At 50.4% G+C, this 22,202-nt stretch overlaps 1 long non-coding RNA gene across 1 annotated transcript in view; it reads right to left on the reverse strand.

Moving 5' to 3' along the window:
- Window positions 1–22,202, reverse strand: part of LOC144824079 (uncharacterized) — a 329,528-nt gene that overhangs the window by 16,599 nt on the left and 290,727 nt on the right. The window lies entirely within an intron of this gene.

A 22,202-nucleotide genomic window follows, 5' to 3' on the forward strand; every position in this document is an offset into this window, starting at 1 on the left:
AAGAGAGAGAAGTAGGAATAGTGTTTAACTGTATGCATTTGTATCTTATAGCAATCCACACATCCTGTACTACTCACCAGAGAGAAAATCTGATGACCTGAATTTCAAGACAAGACAAAGACATACTGGACGTTTGCCAAGACAAGACTGATCGCAGGTAGGCTTATGACTAAAAACTCTTCCAAAAGTAGATAGATAAGGCCTAGATTAGTAGTCTGGGTAGTAGAGAGACAAGAAGGACTAGTGTTTACAACTTTGATACTTGTTGCTTCGCAGGTCGACAGCAAGAATCATCCTACCCATCAACGTCCAGTACCGGCCCTCCTCCCCTATTTCTAGGTTTATTCTTACTGTGAATACAACTTCAGTAAGAGTATAGTTAGTCATTAGGGAAGTTGGTCCCTTGCGTCTCTGCGAAAATCATCTACGTCGTTCCAGAGGGCTTCGCTAACAGGACAAGGTAAGGGACGACGTAGCCTGGTTTGACAGATTGTTACATCTACTGTTGGGGATGTATATTCAGGGGGACAGAAAAACGCAGGGTTTTTCTGGTGGTGGTTTTGATACGCAATTTTAGGTTAAGGTATAGAAAGTGTTAGAAGCGGCTGTCTCTAGTTGGCAGAGGTATACACTTCTGACAAATAGGGACACACTTTTTCTAGTCAGGGCAAGGAGATCACACACTTAGATAACCCCTGCTCACCCCCTTGGTAGCTTGGCAAAGCAGACAGGCTTATCTCAGAGGCAGTGCGTTAAGCATTTATGACCACATACAGTAATAAAGTGAATACACTACAAATGGACACGACACAGTAGTATTATAAAAATAAGTATTTTTATATAAGGCTTAGCACAAGACCAAATAACGACAAAAATATACCACAGTCTCAATAAATACTCTTGGAAGGAAAAATAATAGTTCAAGCACGGTTTCTTCTTAGCACAAAAGTCTTTAGTATCAAAAGCAACTCTTCTTCTCTAAAACACAGTTCTTGGCAACAATGTAACCCACACGGGAGTTACACGACGTCGAGGCAAAGTTAATCCAAAGGTTCGGCGTCGACCGCGAGGAGCGCTACGTCGAGCCCGGAGTCGCACAGACCCCAACAACACAGTACCTTGGAAAAGTGAAGCACTCGATGATCAGCGGCGTCGAGATGTCCGGCGTCGCGTCTTCGGCGTCGATCGGGCCTCGGAGTCGGGGCGATCTGCAGCGGCGTTGACCGAAGTCAGGCGGGAGCAGCGCTCACGGGATGAAGCAGGATACGGCGTCGTCGATGTCGATGATGCAAGAGTGAGCAGCGCTCACGGCGTCGAGAGGGCTCGAAGTCGATGCGATCAGCGGCGGTGCAGACACGAGGTCACTTGGAGCTGGAGCCGAACTCACTACTCACTGGCGTTGCTGCTGGCGTCGATCGGGCCCGGCGGCCGGCGTCGAGGAAGCGGGACACTGGAGCCGTTACTCACGATGTCGAGCTGGATTCGGCGGCGTCCGTCGGCGTCGAGATTGCTGGATTCTTTCAGAGGTGCTGGATTCACAAATTCCAGCAAATAGCACTTTAAGCAGATGAAGTCCTTTAGCCCTGTGACTTCAACAGGAGACTGGCACTCTTCCAGCCCTTGGAGATTTTCTCAGCAAAGAGTGAGAGTACACACAAAGTTCCTCTCTCCTGGTTCCTTGGCAAAAATAAAGAAGCAATGCAGGATTCCCCCAACAAACAGCACTCTGGCAGAAGGGGTAGGCAGTCCTTAGATCAGCAGGCTTCTTGTCCTTGGTTCAGGTTTCCTTGTCAGAAGTGATCTAAATTCTTGGTTCAGGGGTCCTTCTCTTATACCCCTTTTTGGCTTTGATCCCTTTGTCCATGCAGGGGAATTTCCCCCCATCCTGGGTTTGTTGTGGGTGTTGCCAGGCCAGAGCACCTGGCCTATTCACTGGGCAGGGCAGAGTCCTCAGCCGCTCAGCAGGAGCGGAGCCAGCATTGTCACTGGCAGGGGCAGGGCCATCAGCTGCCCGGCAGGAGGCGGGCCAGGAAAGTCCCAGGCAAGCACAGAGTCATCAGTCGCCTGGCAGGGGGGCGGAGCCAACATTGTATCAGGCAGGGCAGGCTATCAAGAGCTACTCTCCCCTACTCTCAATGCAAATGCCCCACTCATCCCACACTGACTCATTCAGACTCTCTGGAGCCACCCAGCTCCTGTCACACGCACACCAGAACCAGCAGAGACCGGTAGACAGTTAGACAAGAAAATAGCTACTTTCTAAAAGTGCTATTTTCAAACACAGAGTCCAAAAACCATCCACACAAATGGATGCGTTATTAAACCCTGAGTTCAGGGATACCAAACTCGACATTGCACCATGCTCCCCGAGCCCGCTAGGATTATAACATTAATAATCCTGGCAGCCCATTCTAACTGATGGAGAGCAGGCTACCTTACAATAGTGAAAAACGACTATGGATGTAATTCACTATTAGGACATGCCAACCTTGTCAGGCTTGTCCTACCTTATGCTTACAATGCACCCTGCCCGTGGGCCTACCATAGGGGTGACTAACATGAAGTTAAGGGAAGGTTTAGGGACTGGCAAGTAGGTGTACTTGCGCAGTCCTCGTGACAGTCAGACTGCACGTGGTCTGGCAATGGCAGACCTTCAGACATACTTTTACTAGGCCGCTCTTGTGGGTGGCACAACATGTGCTGCAGGCCCACTAGCAGCATTTGTATTTACAAGCCCTGGCACTCCTGGTGCACTCGACTAGGGACTGATAGTAAACCAAATAAGCCAAACATGGAAGTAAATCAATACAGCAATTTCACATAGGGAGCACTTGCACTGTGGCACTGATCAGCAGTGGCACAGTGCCCAAAGCATATACCAGCAAAAACATCGTAAACAGAGGAGGCAAACAGAAAAAATGGAGGAGAGACTCATGCCAATGATGCCAGGTCTAACACGTGTCCCCTCCAGCTGAAATGTGGGGAGAACTACCCTTACCCTAGGGAGTCCTCATCACTAAGGCGGAAAAATCTGGACAGACCATCAGCATTGGCGTGATCTGTGCCAGGGCGGTGCTCCACCGTGAAGTCCATCCCCTGTAGGGAAATGGACCACCTCAACAGCTTTGGATTCTCACCCCTCATCTGCATCAACCATCTGAGGGGCCTGTGGTCTGTCTGCACTCGGAAGTGAGTCCCAAACAGGTAGGGTCTCAGCTTTTTCAGTGCCCAGACCACAGCAAATGCTTCTCTTTCTATCGCACTCCACCTCTGTTCCCTGGGAAGTAACCTCCTGCTGATGAAGGCTACAGGTAAGTCTCGGCCCTCTTCATTCACCTGAGCTAGAACAGCCCCCACGCCATGCTCTGAAGCGTCCGTCTGAACAACAAATTCTTTAGAAAAGTCGGGTGCCTGGAGTATGGGTGCTGTGCACATTGCAGTTTTCAGGGTGTCAAAGGCCGTCTGACAGGCGTCAGTCCAGTTCACAAGTCGTGGCTGCTTCCTGGAAGTCAGCGAAGTCAAGGGGTGCACAATGTTACCATAATCCTTGACAAACCTCCTGTAGTAACCCGTGAGACCCAGGAAGGCTCTCACCTGAGTCTGGGTTTTGGGCGGTGCCCATGCCAGGATGGTATCAATCTTGGGTTGCAGGGGGGCCACCTTGCCGCTCCCTACTTGGTGCCCCAAGTACACCACTGAACCCTGCCCAATCTGGCACTTACTGGCTTTGATTGTGAGGCCTGCTCTGCGCAGGGCCAACAACACTTCCTGGAGGTGGCACAAGTGTTCTTCCCAGCTGGCGCTGAACACTGCGATGTCGTCCAGGTAGGCAGCACTGAAATCCTCCAGCCCAGCCAAGACCTGGTTGACCAACCTCTGGAAGGTGGCAGGGGCATTCTTCATCCCAAAGGGCATAACCCGGAACTGGTAGTGCCCATCTGGTGTGGAGAATGCTGACCTCTCTTTTGCCCCATCGGTCAAGGCGATCTGCCAGTACCCAGACGTTAGATCAAACGTACTAAGGTACTGGGCAGCCCCTAACCGATCGATGAGCTCATCAGCTCTGGGGATGGGGTGCGCGTCAGTCTTGGTGACTGAGTTGAGTCCTCGGTAATCCACACAGAACCGAAGTTCCGGTGAAGCACCAGGCGCTGCAGCCTTTGGAACCAAGACCACGGGGCTGGCCCAAGGACTGCTAGAGGACTCAACCACCCCTAGGGCAAACATCCTGGAGACCTCCTCCTTGATGTATGCTCTGACCTTGTCAGTCACTCTGTAAGCCTTGTGCTTGACAGGAGTGCTGTCCCCGGTGTCTACATCATGGACACACCACTGAGTAACACCAGGAATCAAGGAAAACAGATCAGGGAATTGCCCCAACAAATGGCGACAATCCTGCTGCTGTTCAGGGGTCAGTGTGTCAGAGAGGACAACACCATCCACTGACCCATCTTGCTCTTTTGCATACAGGAGGTCAGGAAGAGGCTCACTCTCCTCCTCCATTCCAGCATCTGTAGCTAGGAGCATGCCCACTTCGGACCTTTCTAAGTGGGGCTTCAAACGGTTGACATGCAGGACCCGCAAGGGGTTCCTGGGAGACTTTAAATCCACCAGGTAGGTGACATCGCTCTTCTTCTCCACAACCTCGAATGGTCCAGTCCACCTGTCCTTGAGCGCACAAGGTTCCACAGGGGACATGACCCAAACTTTCTGTCCAGGCTGAAGCTCTACCAGAGTGGCCCTCTGGTCGTACCACCGCTTCATCTCCTCCTGGCTGGCCTCCAGATTTGCCTGAGCAAGATCCCTGAAGCGCCTAGTCTGGTTCCTAAAGGCCAGCATGTAACTGTATACATCCTGGGGAGGTTTCCTGGGAGATTGCTCCCAGCCTTCTTTGACCAGACTTAAAGGTCCTCTTACCGGGTGACCATACAAAAGCTCAAAGGGGCTGAACCCTAGAGACTTCTGTGGCACCTCACGGTAAGCAAACAACAGGCATGGCAAGAGGACGTCCCATTTACGCCTCATTGGTTCTTCAAGACCCATAATCATGCCTTTAAGGGTACGGTTGAATCTTTCAACCAACCCATTACCTTGAGGGTGGTAAGGAGTGGTGAACTTATAAGTTACCCCACACTCCTTCCACAGAGACTTCATATAGTTGGAAATGAAGTTGGTGCCCCGGTCTGACACCACCTCTCTGGGGAACCCCATTCGGGAGAAAACACCCATCAGCGCCCGTCCCACCACGGGGGCAGTCACTGTTCTGAGAGGGATGGCTTCCGGGTACCGTGTGGCATGGTCCACCAAGACCAGGATGAACCTGTTGCCCAGGGCTGTCTTGGGGTCCAGTGGCCCAACAATGTCAATCCCCACCCGGTCAAAGGGGGTACTGACCACGGGAAAAGGTTGGAGGGGAGCCTTCTGCTTCCGCCCGCTTTTCCCACTTGCCTGGCAAGTTTGACAGGTCTTGCACTGGATGTCTACATACCTTCGCATCTGAGGCCAATAGAAATGGGTGACAAGCCTGTCATAGGTCTTGTCCTGCCCCAGATGTCCAGCTAAAGGAACGTCATGAGCCAAACCCAGTAGGAAGGCTCTGAAGCGCTGGGGTACCACCAGCACACGGGCTGACCCAGGCTCAGCAGCCTTAGGCTCGCTATACAGGAGGTCGTTCTCCCAGTACACAAAATGTGACCCTGACTGATCACCTGAGGTTTGGGCTGAGGCCTGCTGCCTCATACCCACAAGAGAAGGGCACACTTTCTGTTCTGCACAGAATTCCTCCCTGGAGGGACCACCATCCTGCTGCCAATGGGTCAGCTCGGGCAGGTCTCCCAGTTCGGCAACTTGTTCACCTGTGGGTTCCAGGGCATCCCCCTCGAGGTCTGCCTCCTCCTGGACCACGGGAACTACGGGGGACGGTTTCCCGCGCCCCCTGCCTCTTCTCTTCACAGCTGGGTCCTGGGCCATACTTTCAGGCTCCAGAACCCCATCAACACCCTTACTTGCTGTCATGGATCGAGTGGTTGCACACACCCACTCTGGCACACCCAACATTTTCAAATGTGTCTCCCTCTCCACCTTAGCCCAAGGGGAGTCTTCTAAATCGTTGCCCAGGAGACAATCAACAGGCATGGCGGGCCTCACAGCAACCTGAAGAGTACCTGAAACTCCCCCCCATTCAAAGGAAACTTGAGCTACCTCACACTCTTTCTGGGAGTTGTCAGCAGCTATCACAGGGTAGAATGCGTGGGGGACAACCTGCTCTCTGGACACCAAGTGACACTTGACAGCTGTCACACTCGCTCCGGTGTCTCTGAGAGCTTCCACTCTATGGCCATTAATGGTCACCCACTGCCTATATTTCTTAGTGGTACTAGGCAGAGGGGGTGGAGGGACCAATTCCATGTCTCCTAGAGAGACCAGGGACATCTCCGCGGGACCCTCCCCACCATGGGCAACCATCTCCTCCCCTCCCAGAGCTACACTAGCCAACTGACGGGGTGGTGCACTGGGTAGTGCACCAGACTTCTTCAAGGGACACTGAGGGTCATAAAAACGGTGTCCTACCTGCTTACAAACGAAGCAGGTCAGGGGGCCCCTATGACCAGGTTTACCTGGCGGGGCCTCTGATTTCTTCACAGGGGGAGGCTGGGAACCTTTCCCTTGGTTCCCTTGGGGATTACTTTGGTGCCCTTTCTGGGACTCCTTCTGTTTACCCTTGTCCCCCCCACTCTTCTGCTGGGGACCCTGCCCACCTTTGGCTGAGTCTCCCACTGGACCCTTGTGGACCCTGGTACTGACCCAGCGGTCCGCCTCTTCAGCAAGTTTTCTAGGGTTAGATATCTTGCTATCAATAAGGTGCTGGCGCAGCTCTGGAAAACAGTTATTAGACAAGTGCTCCCAAGCAAACAAATCATAAAGAGCATCATAACTTTCCACTTTGCTGCCCTTTACCCAACCATCCATGGCTCTGCAAAAATATGACACATACTCCACCCACGTGGTACCAGGCAACTTCTTACATTCTCTAAAGGCCTGTCTGTACTTTTCTGGGGTTAGGCCATACCTTAACATTAAAGCATCTTTCATATGAGCATAAGACGTCCTATTCTCAACAGGCATGTCTAACAGGGTATCTCTTCCCTCATTCACAAAGCGACCCCACAACCCCGCTCCCCAATCCTTCTCAGGGACCCGGTGGGCCAACAATGCTAACTCATATGCTTTAAACCACTGACCAATATCCTCATTCTTCTGAAAATCTTTGATCACATCTTTGGGAAAATAAAACCTACTTTCTGCAGGCACAGATGGGACGCTGCCACCAGAGGGATTCAATTCTAACTCCTTAGCTTTGAGCTCCATGTCCCTCACCATTCTCTCACGCTCAAAAGCTAACTTCTCTCTTTCAAACTCTAATCTTTTGATCTCCAAATCAGCTTCTCTCCTGCCTCTTGCATTCTCTATCTCCAACTGCCCATTTATCTTAAGTTTTGCCATTTCCACGTTGTAGGCTCGCTCCTTCGCCCTTTCTTCTCTTTCTTCAGGGGAAAGACCTTTGGAGGAAACACTGCTGCCAGGAGGGGATACAGGCCCAGTCACGGGCACTTCCTCCTCCCCTTCCTCTGTCGGTACCACCACCGGGGCAGAGGGGTCTCTGGCCTCTAACCAGGCCTCCAATGCTTTGGAATAGTCTCCTTTCCGGGAGATGCCTTTGGTAGGAACTTGAAACTGCTTGCAAAAGTATTGCAGTTGCTTCTTTTCGTATGTCCCTATCTTGGCTCTATCAAATTCCTCCACAACAACAACAAGGGGAGTGACTCCGGTATCACTCATGGTTAAAACTGGCAGTTTCAAAAATCAAGCTTCAGGAAAAGCGGAGAACAAAAATAGAATATCCAACCAAAACAGATTGTGGCTGCGCTATGGTCTGCTTTCACTATGTAGCGCACACTAATCACTGCACATGGGTCATAAATGCAAAGTTCAAAATCCCACCGCTGACCCACCAATGTTAGAAGCGGCTGTCTCTAGTTGGCAGAGGTATACACTTCTGACAAATAGGGACACACTTTTTCTAGTCAGGGCAAGGAGATCACACACTTAGATAAGCCTGTCTGCTTTGCCAAGCTACCAAGGGGGTGAGCAGGGGTTATCTAAGTGTGTGATCTCCTTGCCCTGACTAGAAAAAGTGTGTCCCTATTTGTCAGAAGTGTATACCTCTGCCAACTAGAGACAGCCGCTTCTAACAGAAAGGTTGGTCATGTTGAGACCCAGTTGAAGATTGGAGAAGATAGTGGGAAGTTTATGAATGTGCTGTGTGCACAAGTTTTTTTTGCAGGGTTTTGACAAAAGAGAGTGGTGATTGGTCTTTACTTGGGGTTTTAGTGGGAAGTTTGGGGTTAGGGGAGGGGGATATGTTTGGTGGATAGTTATAAATATGTATAGTGAGGCCAAATTGTTTTAATGTGTATGGCTGAGAACCAAGGTTGTTTTTTTGATGTGTGCACCTGTTTCATTAACGTGTCCTTTTCCACACTATTTCAAGTAGTCAGTGGTTCTTGGATACCCCATCCTGCCTGATTCTCATCGCTTGAAACCATTATTCTCTCAACAAATTTACTAACAAGAGACTCTCAAGGGAGTGTGTCATTAATCAGAATGTTCTCTCTATTTGACTAGACAGCTTAATCTACATATACCGCTGACAAAGCTAATGTTTTAGTAGGGCCCAAATACCCTTAAAGGAACATTCATCTAAAACCTGCCGACTTTTAATAATTTCAAGCGGAAGATTTACTAAATGCAATTCATTCACCTTTATCTTCTGGTTAAATGAAAGAAATTCTTAGGGTGTGCATTACTTTTGCACATACCCGTTCAAACACAACTAAAAGAACATAATCCATTGAATTTATTATAAATGTACTCATTTTCTCCTGTCTCCCTATTAAGTGGCCAGTGGTTAAAAGCTTTTACCATAGTGGCACTAACATTAACTACAGTAAAACATCCAAAATGGCTCAATCAAATTGACTCCAATTAAGAGATAAAGTCATCAAAATCACTGCTAACTTTCCACTTGAGTAAAATTCCTGACCACTACATGTCTATGACTAGAAGACTTCAAATTCCTTAAATCAAAATCTTCTCTAACCGAAAGGGAGTCAGATGACCTTCACACCTACTTAACCTTCACATTCATAGTATAGACCAAAGGCTCCTATAAGGTTATAATTGACTTTTAACCTCCCTAAGGTTAATGAGATTTGGCTATCATTTTATACTCAACGTTCTAAGAAAAAGCAAAAAGAGTTTATCTCATGAAACTCTCATGTTATTTCAGCTGGACACCAACAGAAGGATTGAATACCCTACAAAGCAGATACTCACACGTTCCAGTTGGAGCTACTATCCCTTTCAGTTACAATGTCTCTTTGCTTCATATATCGCAGTAATCATGCCATCAAAATAAACCTGAAACACCTTCAGTGGAGTTAGTTTTGAATCCAAAATAACCAATGCAGCCATCATTAAAGATCATGTATAGTAAGTGCCACAATTCATTCTTAGTATTAAGTCCCTTCTCTATGGCATTCAGTTTCTCAATCCATCATATGTCTCTTTGATATAAAACCTTTTTTACTATCACCTCTCATCCTACTTGCTACAACCTGTTTGAGGGCCCACATCCTGAGATGTTTCAATTCTTGCACTTAATGCTCTGTGTTGAAGTGTTCAACGACAGGGTATCTCCTATCTCTATTCATAATTGCTTTTATATGTTCTTGCCATCTCTGTTTGAGCATTCTTTTAGAGTGACCTATCTAATATGTTTTGCAATTGCAGAACATTTTGCAAACATAGTTCTTAGCACCTAAAAAAAACATTTACAGCCTTATTTAACCAGGTTTCATTGGCAAGATCTCTTTGGAATTGTATAGTGTCACTTGGACTTAAATAGCTTAGTGATGTTTGGCCCTCCTATATGTGATTTGAAGATAATCACCTCTATAGACACAGATATCCATCTGCATTTAATATTTGCCAATGTATTTTCTTAACTTTAGGATTAAATATCTTTTATTGAGCATGTCAAGACAGGATAGGTACAATACAGCTGTATGAGGTCGCCAGCCATCCCGACAAGCGACAGGCAAGTCAATGCAGCAAGGGGGAATAAGGCGCGGGTCAGAACTTACAAGGGTGTAGTTATACACAGCAAGCCGCCTACAACCCAGTTTGGGCCGGCCGCGTTTAAAACAGGGCAACTTGCATACAGGACTAATCGTCGCTACCGGCTCCAGCATGGAGGTGGACTTAGAATGCACAACGGTGTCTTGCGGCCTGCCGTCCACTCACCCGCCGACCGGCACTTCCCCATCGCCAAAGGGTTGCGCAGTCCGCCAGGGACTTGACGTACCTCCATCCTTTGACACACTTAGTAAACAAACTACCCATCCCCAACCCAACCTTCCCAACCCCACTTGAAGCCCAACCAACCGCCCCCTTCCACACCCCAACCCCCGGTCCGCCCCAACAACTCCCCACCCCCCTCCCATTTCCCTCCCCGTGTGGTCCATGGTCATTCCCTCCCTCATATCCCAATAGTCTCCACCCACCTAACGGGTGGGCCCATCTCTCTTCCTCTCCTGTTCAGTTTCTGTCAGCCGCAGCAGTCTAAGATACCTCGGGCAAGTTACCTCCACAAATTCAGACGACAGGAGGGCTAGAAATGGCTTCCAAAGCTCCGCATACTTGGCCCCTTCTCCCGCTTTATATAGGGAGAGCCTTTCCATGCCCAGAACCATCCATAGGCGGTGGAGCCAACCCTGGCGCGTAGGAAGTTGCGCCAAGCGCCAATGCGCCAGGATATTCTGTATCGCCGACCCCAGTGTGATGACTATCAGGCGGCCCCTCCGAGACCTTAATGGATAAGTCAATGCGTTAGGCAGCCCTAGAATGACATACGAGGGAAAGCGTGGGATTTCTGTGTCAAAGTGGGCATCCACCTCGCTCAAGACCTGCTGCCAGTAATCCTGTAGGAACCTGCACTCCCAAAGGATGTGTGTTAATGTGCCCTAATGTCCACAACCCCGCCAACAAAGTTGGGCTTTGCTACCATCCATCTCGTATAGGCGCTCCGGGGTATAGTACCAATAGGTCGCCACTTTCGTAAGTGTGTCCGTAAGCCCCATGTGATAGGCCGAGTGTTGCGCTCTATAGTATATTCCCTCCCATTCCTTATGTGTGAGAGTCCTCCCCAGCTCCCGCTCCCAGCGAGCCCTACTCGCGCTGTAGGTGTACCTGTGTTTGTGCATGAGCATCTTATAGAGATCCGAGATTAGCTGCTTGTCAGTTGTGCGGGAGATCAGCCATTGTTCAAAGTCTGTCAGGCGCCTGTCCGCTTCAGATCTTATCGCGGGATTAAGAGCTTAGTGTCTGACCTGGAAATATCTGAGTCTCTCAGATTCAGGGATTCCAAACTCTTGACGGAACTGTGGGAAGGGGACAACTCCCTCTGGTCCATACATATGGCATATAGCACGGCAGCCAGCCGGTTTCCAACATTCGAAAGCCTTCTTATCCATCCCCAGTTGGAAGTCAGGGTTGTCAAGGATGGGAGTGAGCGGCGACGGTATGGTGGTAAGACCCTGTGGGACCCCTACCCGATCCCAGATCTCCAAAGGGACTCGCGTCATGAACGACGCGTAGAGATTGGGCGGCCTGTGTGTCCGGTGCATGAACGGTATCTCCTGCAGGGTCCTCCCGGCGATTGCCTGGTCCTGGAACAACCAGTGTTTCCCGGATTCCCAGCGGACCCATTCTGCCATAAAACGTAATTGCGACGCTTGAAAGTACGTAGCTAGATTCGGGCTCCCGATTCCTCCCAGCTCCGGTGCGAGCATCGCTATCTGCGATTTCAGGCGAGGCTTCCTCCCATTCCAAATAAATTGTGAGAGCTCTGACTGCGTCAGCTTAATCCAACCTTTGGTTGGAGTAAGGGGTATAGTGCGAAAGATGTAAAGTATCTGGGGGAGAATCGTCATTTTAACTGCAGCAACCCTGCCGAGCCATGACAGCGGGTAGTATTTCCACTGTCCTAGTTCCTGTCTAATTTTCCGTCTCAGCTGGGAGTAATTAATATCAACTGTGGTCTGAAGAGAAGGGGCCAGTTGTATCCCGAGGTATGGGACCGCCTCCGTGGCCCACTGTAGAGAAAACGCGTCCTGCAACGTGGCGCGTGTGCTAGGGTCTAAGGACAGGTCCAGGGCCTCCGACTTCATCATATTAACTTTGAAGCCCAACACTCGGCCAAACCTGGTAAGGTCGTCGAGGCAAGCCGGGAGAGAGCTCCGGGGCTCGGCAAGGGACAGGAGGACGTCATCGGCATACAGGCTTATGGTATGCACATCCCCTCCAAACTTGATCCCCCTGACCTCCGGGTCCATGCGAATTAACTGCGCCAACGGCTCCATATATAGGGCAAACAGTAGGGGAGATAACGGGCATACCTGTCTGATGCCCCGTTCGATCTTGAAACGCGGCGAAGAGCAACCGTTCACCCGGACCCTTGCCGAAGGGTATTTATAGCAATTCATTACTCTGGTTCGGAACTTAGGTCCCATACCCGCCTTTACCAGGACCTTCTCCAAGTAGGGTCAATGCACCCTATCAAATGCCTTCTCGGCATCGATAGCCAGCATCATGTATTCCCCCTGCGTTCGGGAAGCTTTCTCCAAGAGATGAAGGGCTCTTTTGGTGTTATCGGAGGTCTGACGCTCTGTTATAAATCCGGACTGACCCGGATTAATCAGTCCTCCCATGTATGGGCCCAATCTGGAGGCAAGAATCCTCGTATAGAGTTTGAGGTCAAAGTTTAGAAGGAAGATAGGCCTATATGCTCCACAGTCCGTATGGTCCTTACCAGGCTTAGGTATGACCGCAATGGAGGCCTCGAGTAAATCTCCAGGGATCGTCCCTTCCTCGGCAAATGCGGTAAAGAGTCTGGAGAGCAGCGGGGCCAGCTGAGCGCAGAAGGTCTTATAAAAGCTCGCTGGGAAGCCGTCCAGGCCAGGTGCCTTGCCCGGTTTAAGTCGGGAAATAGCTGAAATAACCTCTTCTGGGCGGATGTCTTTCTCTAGGCAATCAATTTGATCTTGTGTCAGAACCGGGAGCGGGATTGCCGCTAAGAAATCTAGTTCCGCCTCCGGGTCAGGTGGAGTAGCCCAGTATAGTTCGGCGTAGTAGTCACTGAAGGCCCCAGCTATTGCCCGATCCCCAGTGATAGGCAGACCATCTCTCCCCTTCAGCTCCTGAACCTCCCACTTCTGAGTGATTGTGCGCAACTTGTGTCCCAGGAGGCGTCCGCATCTGTCACCCCCAGTATAATATGCATGTTTAAGCCTTAAGGCCGCGTATTCCGCCCTGTCTAAATCTAATGCCGCCAGTTGTTGACGGGCAGCTTTTAGTTGACGCCATATTCTAAGGGCCCCAGTTCTCAGTTCTCCCCCTGAATCTGCTACAGTTCCCTGGTCTTCTGGGTGAGTTCGTCCCTTTTAGTTTGACGTTCCGCATTCTCCGCCGCCGAGATCGAAATAAATTCTCCCCTTAAGACTGCCTTCATTGCTGCCCATTGAGTAGCCAATGTGGTGTCTTCATTACTATTGTGAGACAGGTAGTCCTTTATCGCCCCTTGGATTTTAGCGACTGCCTCCCCCCTATGTAGCAAGGATTCCCGTAGCAGCCACACCCTATTGGCGCGCGGTACCACCGGCCCGGAAAGGTTGATGGTGACGGGTGCGTGGTCGGAAAGAGACGCCATGCCAATTTCGACCCCCGTGATAAGTGACTGCGTAGGCGCTGAGACAAGCAGGTAATCCAGGCGTGCATATGTTTTGTGCGCAGCTGAAAAGTGAGTGTAGTCCCTTTCCCCGGGATGGAGCTTGCGCCATGCATCCACTAACCCCAGTTCCCGCAGTCGGAGCATGCCCGCTGTTGATAGCGCCCCCACCTGACTAGTGCGCTGGCATGACCTGTCTAGCAAATTGTCAAAGACTAAGTTGAGGTCCCCTCCTAGCAAGAGATGGCGGTCTATCGTGTCAGTGGCTTCAGCGAGCGCTTTATGCAAGAACTTTTCTTGACCCTCATTGGGCCCATAGATGGAGCCAATCGTGTAATTCAAGTCACCAATTGCAAACCTGTAGACTAACAATCGACCTTTGATGTCCGCAATTTTACCCAGTACCTTGCCCCTAAACTTGCGTGCAACTAGAATTGCCACTCCAGCCCTCTTGTCCGGACAGGAGGAAAAGAATTGAAGGGGGAATTTACTAGACTGAAGGCAGTGATAATCCCTAGCCAGTAGGTGTGTTTCCTGTAAGAGGCAGATGTCTGCCTGGGACTGTTCTAGGAACAGCAGGACTGCTTTACGCTTTACCGGGTTGTTCAATCCTCTCACGTTCAACATGAGAACAACCACTTCACTCAACACCATCTATGGGAATGAGACCCCCAAGTTGCCATGATATCGGGCCCGGACCGCCCCGCCCGTGGATCCCAGAGCCACTCCTCTGCATTAGCAACCAACCCCACAGGACATCGAACATCCCACTCCTCTACTGACCATGGACCCACGCCAACCCCCCCAACACCCTTCACCCTCCCCACCCCACCCCTGCCAACCAGCCCAAACCCCCCCCAAACCTTGGAACATAGAAAATGAACATGTCCATTGTCCACACTTGACAGATCAGCGTGGAGAACAAGTTGGGGAAGTGTGTCCAGATCCATTGTATCCCCCTCCCGCCGCCGACCACGGTTCTCACTCCCCGCCCGTATTCAAGGACTCCCGGGCGTCGAGTTCAAGGTTCATCCGTTGTCTGTCGCCACCAATTCCATCGCCGCCATCTAGACCGCTGCTCGCTGACCCTCCTTAATCTCTCCTGGTGGTAGAAGTCTCGGCCTGCGTCTCCTCCGTTGCTGCCGCCACTGACCGGTGGCCCCGGTCTCCGAGACCCCCCCGGTGTGGGAACCTCCCTCTTCTTTTGGCTCCTCAATGCCCAGGAGTTGGCACGCCTCCCTGAGCGACCTCAGCTGGCACACCTTGTTGTCCCACTTGAACACCAGGCGGAATGGGTGGCCCCAGCTGTACGGTATGTTGAGGCGTCTCAGCTCGGTGGTGACCGGCTTGAAGGACCTGCGTTTTTCCAGTGTAATGGCAGCCAGGTCCTGGTATAGGGTGACCGCCAAAGGAGATGGTCCCCATCTGTCGGGCTTTGCTTAGGATCTCTTCTTTGGTGCGGTAGTCCTGGATGCAGACCAGTATGTCTGCCGGCAATGCTGCAGCGGCTCTGGGCGGGCCTGTCCGATGTGCTCTGTGTATGCGTAGGGCCGTATCTGCTGGCCTGCCCAAGATGTGATTGAATAGGCCCTGTGTGAAGTGGAAAAGGTCTTTGGTGTCGGGGGAGTGTTTCACCCCTCGGATCTGAATGTTATGCCGCCGAGAGCGGTTCTCCAAGTCTTCGACGTGGGATTGTAGGTCGACCTGCTGATCATGTATGCGTATGATACCCTGTTGCAGCGCCTCGATCTCAACGTCTCGGCTATCACTCTTAGTCTCGAGGTCCGCCACTCTCTCCCCTATGACGCCCGTGTCCCGGCGAAGCTCCCTAATCTCCTCCTTTAGTTCCGTTTTAAGGGTTCGGATGTCTTCACGCAGGCCGCTGAAAAGGGACTCCAAAAAAGTCTTAGTGATGGGCTCCTCCATGCTCTGCGACCCGGCGCTGGGGGAGCTGGCCACCATTTTGCTGGTTCCCGACTGTTGCCCAGGCGCGTGGGGCTCAGCCCGCTTCCCCGCCGTGGTAGGGGTGAACAGTTCTTTGATGGATCTGTCTTTGCGCACTCTCGCCGTGGACATGTCCCCCGGCCCCACAACAGGCGAGGAGTGGCGCGGCGTGGCAAGCGGCGCCGGTCTGCACGTGCTCGTGGGCCCCGGTCCTTCCAGTCGGGTTCGGTATCGTCAACTCAGAAGCCCCCCTGAGGTGCCCGCCGACGCCACTCTCTTCTTCTCCGTGGGTTGCTGAGCCTGACTCCAGTCGCCTCTCTGGCCTGTGCTATCCAGCCCCCCACCGCCGGTGCCTGGGTGTAGCTCCCGCCACAGATCCCTTCCCGGTCCCGGGCCTCAAGGGTGAACTGCTGCTGGGCTGCGGCGCAAGTCAGCCACTTCGTTGTGTGAGCGCGTGTCCACTCGGTGACAGGACAGGGCCAAACGCTCTATGTCGCCTGCTGCGGTTCGCAGTACAAGATGGCGGCCGGTAATATGCCGCTCCGTAGGCACCATAGGCCGACCAACCGTCTCCTCGGGTCAGCGATGGCCCACTGTGCACCCCGTGTCGTCTGCCTCCGTGCCTCCCCACTAGGCAGGCGGTGTCGCACAGCAGCAGCGCCGCGGCCCCGTGTAGTGTATGTCCGGGGGGGCCCTGGAGAAACCCTCTGCTCCTCACCTCCGTTCAACCGCGGCTGGGTTCTGAAGTCGTGCTCCGGGCGCGCGTTCTCCTGCTGTTGCCGCCTGTCTCCCCGGCTTCCTCCTCCTCTGCGAAGCTGGTGGCGGCAGGTCCGCAGCAACCCCCGGGTGAACAGACCCCAGGGGCCTCGCGCTATGTTGCGCGGGCCGGACCCGCCAACAAAGCACCGGTCTGTGGTTAGCCGCGGCCCAACCGGGATGCGCCAGGCCCGGGTATACTGTGCCACTTACCGAGGTCGCTCCTCTCCCTCGCCAGACGCCCCCAGGCCTCACCAGGCCGCACCGGCTCAGCCCGATCTCAGCGTCCCCGCAGTCACCGCGCAGTCCACTCCGGACCCCACCAACACCGGGCACACCAGGGCAACAATCGCGTCCCACGGGAGTCCAAACGTGGGCAGGGAGGTGCTGTTTAAGTCGCTATGAAGGCGGCCGGCGGCAGGAGCTCCGAGAAGCACGTCCGCTCACACCGCCATCTTGGCCACGCCCCCTCATTTTCTTAATTTTAAAAAGCGCATGATGTTCACTAAATTTGGTGACAATTTAAATTTTAATCCTGGCTGTTATTCTTTACAACTTGAGAATTTTCTTTTAGTAAGGTTTCTTTTGATATATTGCGTACTATAACTCTAGCTTTGAATAAAATCTTCGTAGGGTAAACTCTTTCCCTAAAACATGCCATAGACTTATTCTCATCCCTTGAACATTCTTCTGCTTCACTGCCCAAGTCTCAGCAGCTCACCACATTAAATATTTAAATTGTTTGGCAGATCAAGTGATCAGAGGTATAATGAAGGACACCCTGAACCAAAAGCATTTTGAAAAATATAGACAAGCCCCAGCACCTCACCCCCACCTATAATAAAGTTTTTATATGATAATTTTAGTAATGTGTAAATAATTTATATTTTTGCTACAATCCAAACTCTCATCGCCCATTTGGCTAATGGATTATTAAAATCTCTATTATACATGATCAATGCCTAAATATAACATCCTGCACATACATGCATTATTATCTGATAAACAAAACACCAACTCCTCTGAGATAGTAGCCATAATGAAATGAAATGAAATTAAATCGGATTTGTAAAGCGCGTGGTTACCCGGGAGCGTCCCAGCGCTAAAGAAGCAGAGGTTTTTGTGAGGGGAGTACTGTATTAGGGATTCTGGGTGAAAAGAAAAGTTTTGAGGAGTTTGCGGAACTTCAAGTGGAGGGGCTCGGTTCGAATCTTAAGGGGCAGTGCATTCCACAGGGTTGCTGCATTGACGGAGAACCGACGTCCTCCTTTCCGAGCCCTCTTCACTCTGGGGACATTGGCTAGGTACTGATGGTCTGAGCGGAGTGCCCTGTTGGCCTTATAGGGGCACACGAGGCTCCTTAGGATGAGGGGTCCCTTCCCCTGTAAGGATTTATGTACAATGCACAGAGATTTGAACTTGATCCTCTGGCGTATTGGTAGCCAGTGAAGAGAACTAAGGGCAGGTCTAGCTGAGACCTTAACAGATGATCCTGTTAGCAGCCTGGCTGCGGAGTTTTGGATCTGTTGGAGTTTGTTAATGGTGGATTCTGGGGCGCCCAAATAAAGGGCATTACTGTAATCCAACCTTGAAAGGATTAGCCCTTGGATGAGGAGTTTTCTCAACTGTAGGGATAAGAGGGGGAGGACTTTCCGAACGGAACGGAGTAGGCCAAAGCATGTGCCGGCCGTTTTTTTGGCTTCGTTTTTCGGGACGGGACAGGCCCCCATACAGGCGGGCCAGATGGAACCTGCTAAGACTGTCAGCTTATGGCCTAGGAGCATGAGCTCAGTTTTTCCTCCATTTAGTTTAAGTAAAGATTTACTCATCCAGTCATGGATTTTTGATAGGCAGGAATGGAGATTGCCTGGGCACTGGTCTGATTTAGTAATCGAGACAACTAATTGCGTGTCGTCCACGTAAGTGACCAGTTTGATCCCGAAGGGAGTAACCACGTCTTCCAGCGGGGACATGTACACGTTGAACAGGGTCGGGCTCAATGAGGAGCCCTGAGGTACGCCACACTGGAGAGGGATTGAATGGGAGTGGGCGTTTCCTTCCCAGACCTGGAAGGTTCGGTTGTTTAGAAAAGATGAAGATGTTAACCATGACAGAGCTGAGTCCGCAACTCCCTGATTAGAGAGGCGCTGGATTAAAATGCGGTGGTCAACCGTGTCAAAGGCTGCACTCAGATCCAGGAGAATCACGGGCACTGTGCCTCCTGAATCTAAAAAGCGCCTCGACTCTTCGACCACCGCTATAAGGGCAGTGTCTGTGCCCTGGCCTGGGCGGAAGCCTGTTTGTGAGCTGCTCAACAGCTCATTATTTTCCAGGAAGGATGACAGTTGCTGGTTAGCTATTTTCTCAGCAATCTTACTGAGTCCCGGCAGAAGCGAGATCGGCCGGTTATTGGCCAGCTCGGAGGGGTCCAACTGTGATTTTTTTTTAGTAATGCTTTTATGATGGCCTTTTTCTAACTGGGGGGGGGCGTACCTTGGGAGAAAGAGGCATTAATTAGATCGGTAGCCAAGGGGGCGATGGTAGATGTGATGAGTTTCAGAATATGCATGGGGGCGGGATCGCTGGGAAATCCCCTTTTTAATGGATATCAGGACTTTTTGGAATTCTTCCCTGGAAAGTGTGGCGAAGGAGTCCAGGTATGGCCCGGGTGAAGGGGTCCTGGGACTACTAAATTCGAGTTGATGGTCATTTTGAAGTAGAGATTTTAAGATGTTTTGAATTTTACTGTGAAAGAAGTCTGCGAGCTGGTTGTACTTAGCCCCTGGGGTGTCCGAAACAGACGGAGGATTAGGGACTTTCAAGAGTTCTTTCAGTATCCGATAGGTTTCTCTGGAGGAGTTGGAGGAAATTCTGATTTTCTACTCAAAGAATGCAGCCTGCGCAATTTTGAGTGACGTTTTGTATAATCTGATAGCTGATCTATATGCAGCTTTGCTGTGGCTGGCCCAGTCCTTCCTCCATGCACGTTCTAACTTTTTGCAATCTTTCCTCTGGTCCCTTAATTCTGGCGTATACCAGGGCGATTTAAACACTCTGCTTTTCTTTCCAACTTTATTCCTTGGGAGGACGTGATCTAGTGAGTTGTTGAGCCAGCTCGCCAGATATTTGTCCGCTACCAGGGGGTCGGGGTCATGTAACGGGGCAGTCTGCTCCAGTCTATGAGTCCAATTCTCAAAAGGGAGTTTGGACCAGGATCTTTCTAGGGTGTATGTGGTCGGGGCTCGAGGTGTATCTATACAGATCTGCCAGTTAAACTGGATGAGGAAGTGGTCAGACCAAGGAAGTGGTAATGGCGGCATAGGTTCCAGGAGCAGAATGTTGGAGAATATGGGGTCCAAGAGGCGCCCTTTAATGTGTGTAGCGCCTGAATTTTTGAGGCATAGATCGTAGGATTTAAGGTCAAGCTGTAATTCAGCCGCCACTTTATATTGGAGATCGTTAAAGTGAAGGTTTAGGTCTCCCAATAGCATAAAGTTAGGTGCAGCAATGGCCAAGGGAGTAACTATTTCTAATAGCGATCTTCCGAAGTGCGCTAGGCTACCCGGGGGACGGTATACCAGGAGACCTGATATGCATTTGTTGGGAGAGATTTGGATAGTGAAGTGGGAACACTCACAGTCGGGGATACCACTGTCAACCGCCCTACAGGTGTAATAATTTCTATATATTATGGCAATTCCCCCCCCCCTTTGACATTAGACCTATTTTGGGACTGGATGAGATATCCTTGGGGGAGCGCCCTGACTATGTCTGAGTCTGAGTTCGGGGACAGCCATGTCTCCGTTAGGAATAATATATTAAGTTTATGGTCCTGAATCAGTAAATTAATCTCTAAAGCATGTTTCGGAAGTGAAGTCTGTAGGTGGGACACGACTAGGTCGGCGATTTTTTTTCCGGGTGTAGGAGGGGTACAGTAACTACGTGAGGCATGGTTCATGGTATAGTGCCGGGCCGAACTCGCCCGCAGCACTAGTCTGCCGACCTCGGAACTCGTCCCAAGATGGCGCCCGTGGGTATGCGCCGGGATGTCAGAGCCCGTGCCTCGGGGAGAACCCAAATCGGCCCCTGTCAGAGAGGATGAGCCCGTGGGGATTGCAAATGAGGTGGGTTCGTGGCAGATGAAATTTAAAATAAACAAAAACTTGCAACAACAATACGTGAGTTAAAAAGCTATCAGGAGCAGGACGTAAAAGAATAGTACATTCAGCAATATTTTACAAAAGTGGGTGCCCTGATTCCCGGCTTCCGCCTCAGGAATCCACCAAAGAGTAACCAACAACTACCAAGCAAAGGCAATCATTGACTTTGACCATGCGATTATACATGCTATTGCTGGCAATTTCCCAAATAAACTCATCCAAGTATGTTATTTCAGTACGATCGTGCTATATGGCACTGTGGGAAGTGGATATTAGTTGAGGTGGATATTACTTCACTACAAGTAACGATGGTACTATGCTTGCTGAGTTCAGTAAAGGTTTCAGAAATGTGAACCTGGGTTCAACCCCTGGTAGCTATGGCACAGGGCAGACAGGCTTGACTTAAGAAAATGTGTGAAGCATTTAGAAGCACCAAAACAGTTAAAGGCGTAAGAACAAAACTCAATAAAACTCCCTGTTGGACTTGGCCCTTTTTGCAGGGTCATCCCCAAATACTTTGCTTTCTCCCTTCTGTTTTCTGAACCTGTTTTTGTTACCTTTAGGACTGCTAACTAGTGCTAGTGATTGTGCTCTCTCCTTTAAACATGGCAAAATTGGCTTACACCCAACTGACACATTTAATTTGCTTGTAAGTCCCTAGTGAAGTGGTACAACATGTACCCAGGGCCTTTAAATGTGGGCTTGCAGGACTAATTGTGCCATCCCCATATGTAGCCTTTTAAGCATGACTTAGGCCTGCCATTGCAGACAAATATGCAGTTTTAAACTGCCATTTCAATGTGGCAAAGTAAACCTTTTGACAGACCTAACTCTTCCCTTTAATTCACATAAGTCACACTTAGGGTAGGCCGTAAACAGCCCATAAGGCAAGGTGCAGTGTATTTAAAAAGTTGGGCATGTACTTTTAGGTTTTACATATCCTGGTAGTAAAAAACTCCACCGTTTGTTTTTCACTACTGTGAAGTCTACTTCTCCGATAAGATAATTTTGGGTTACGTTAATACATTTATTAAGTGATAAAGAATTGTAATTTAAAACCCTCTTTAATAGTAAAGTTGGATTTTTAAAGCCACAATTCTGAAAATTCCACTTTTAGAAATCTGTTTTTTTAATTTGTCCTAACCATTTTGTGCCTGCAGCATGGATCTTTTGTCACATGAATGAGGTTAACTGGCAGTTGGTCTTTGTGTATTGCTCCCAAACAGTGAGATGAAGGAGGAATAGGTGTTGGCAGACAAGTTAAGGCGAGGACAGTGAGGCAGGAAATTCCAGATTCCTTTGTAGGTTGAGGACTAAAGAAGCTTCTCCTACTTCAAAGCTGGCACCGAGTATAAATGTTGGTCCCCATAACCAACTCTTCAGTACACATCTGGACCTGTGGAAGACTCAGAAGAAGGACTGTTGTGCTGCTAGAATTGCTACTGTGCTTCCTCACTACTGCCCTGCTGTCCTTCTGCATTGCTGCATGAGTGAGG

The sequence above is a fragment of the Lissotriton helveticus genome, chromosome 3_1, assembly GCF_964261635.1.
Source record: "Lissotriton helveticus chromosome 3_1, aLisHel1.1, whole genome shotgun sequence".
Lineage (NCBI taxonomy): Eukaryota > Metazoa > Chordata > Amphibia > Caudata > Salamandridae > Lissotriton > Lissotriton helveticus.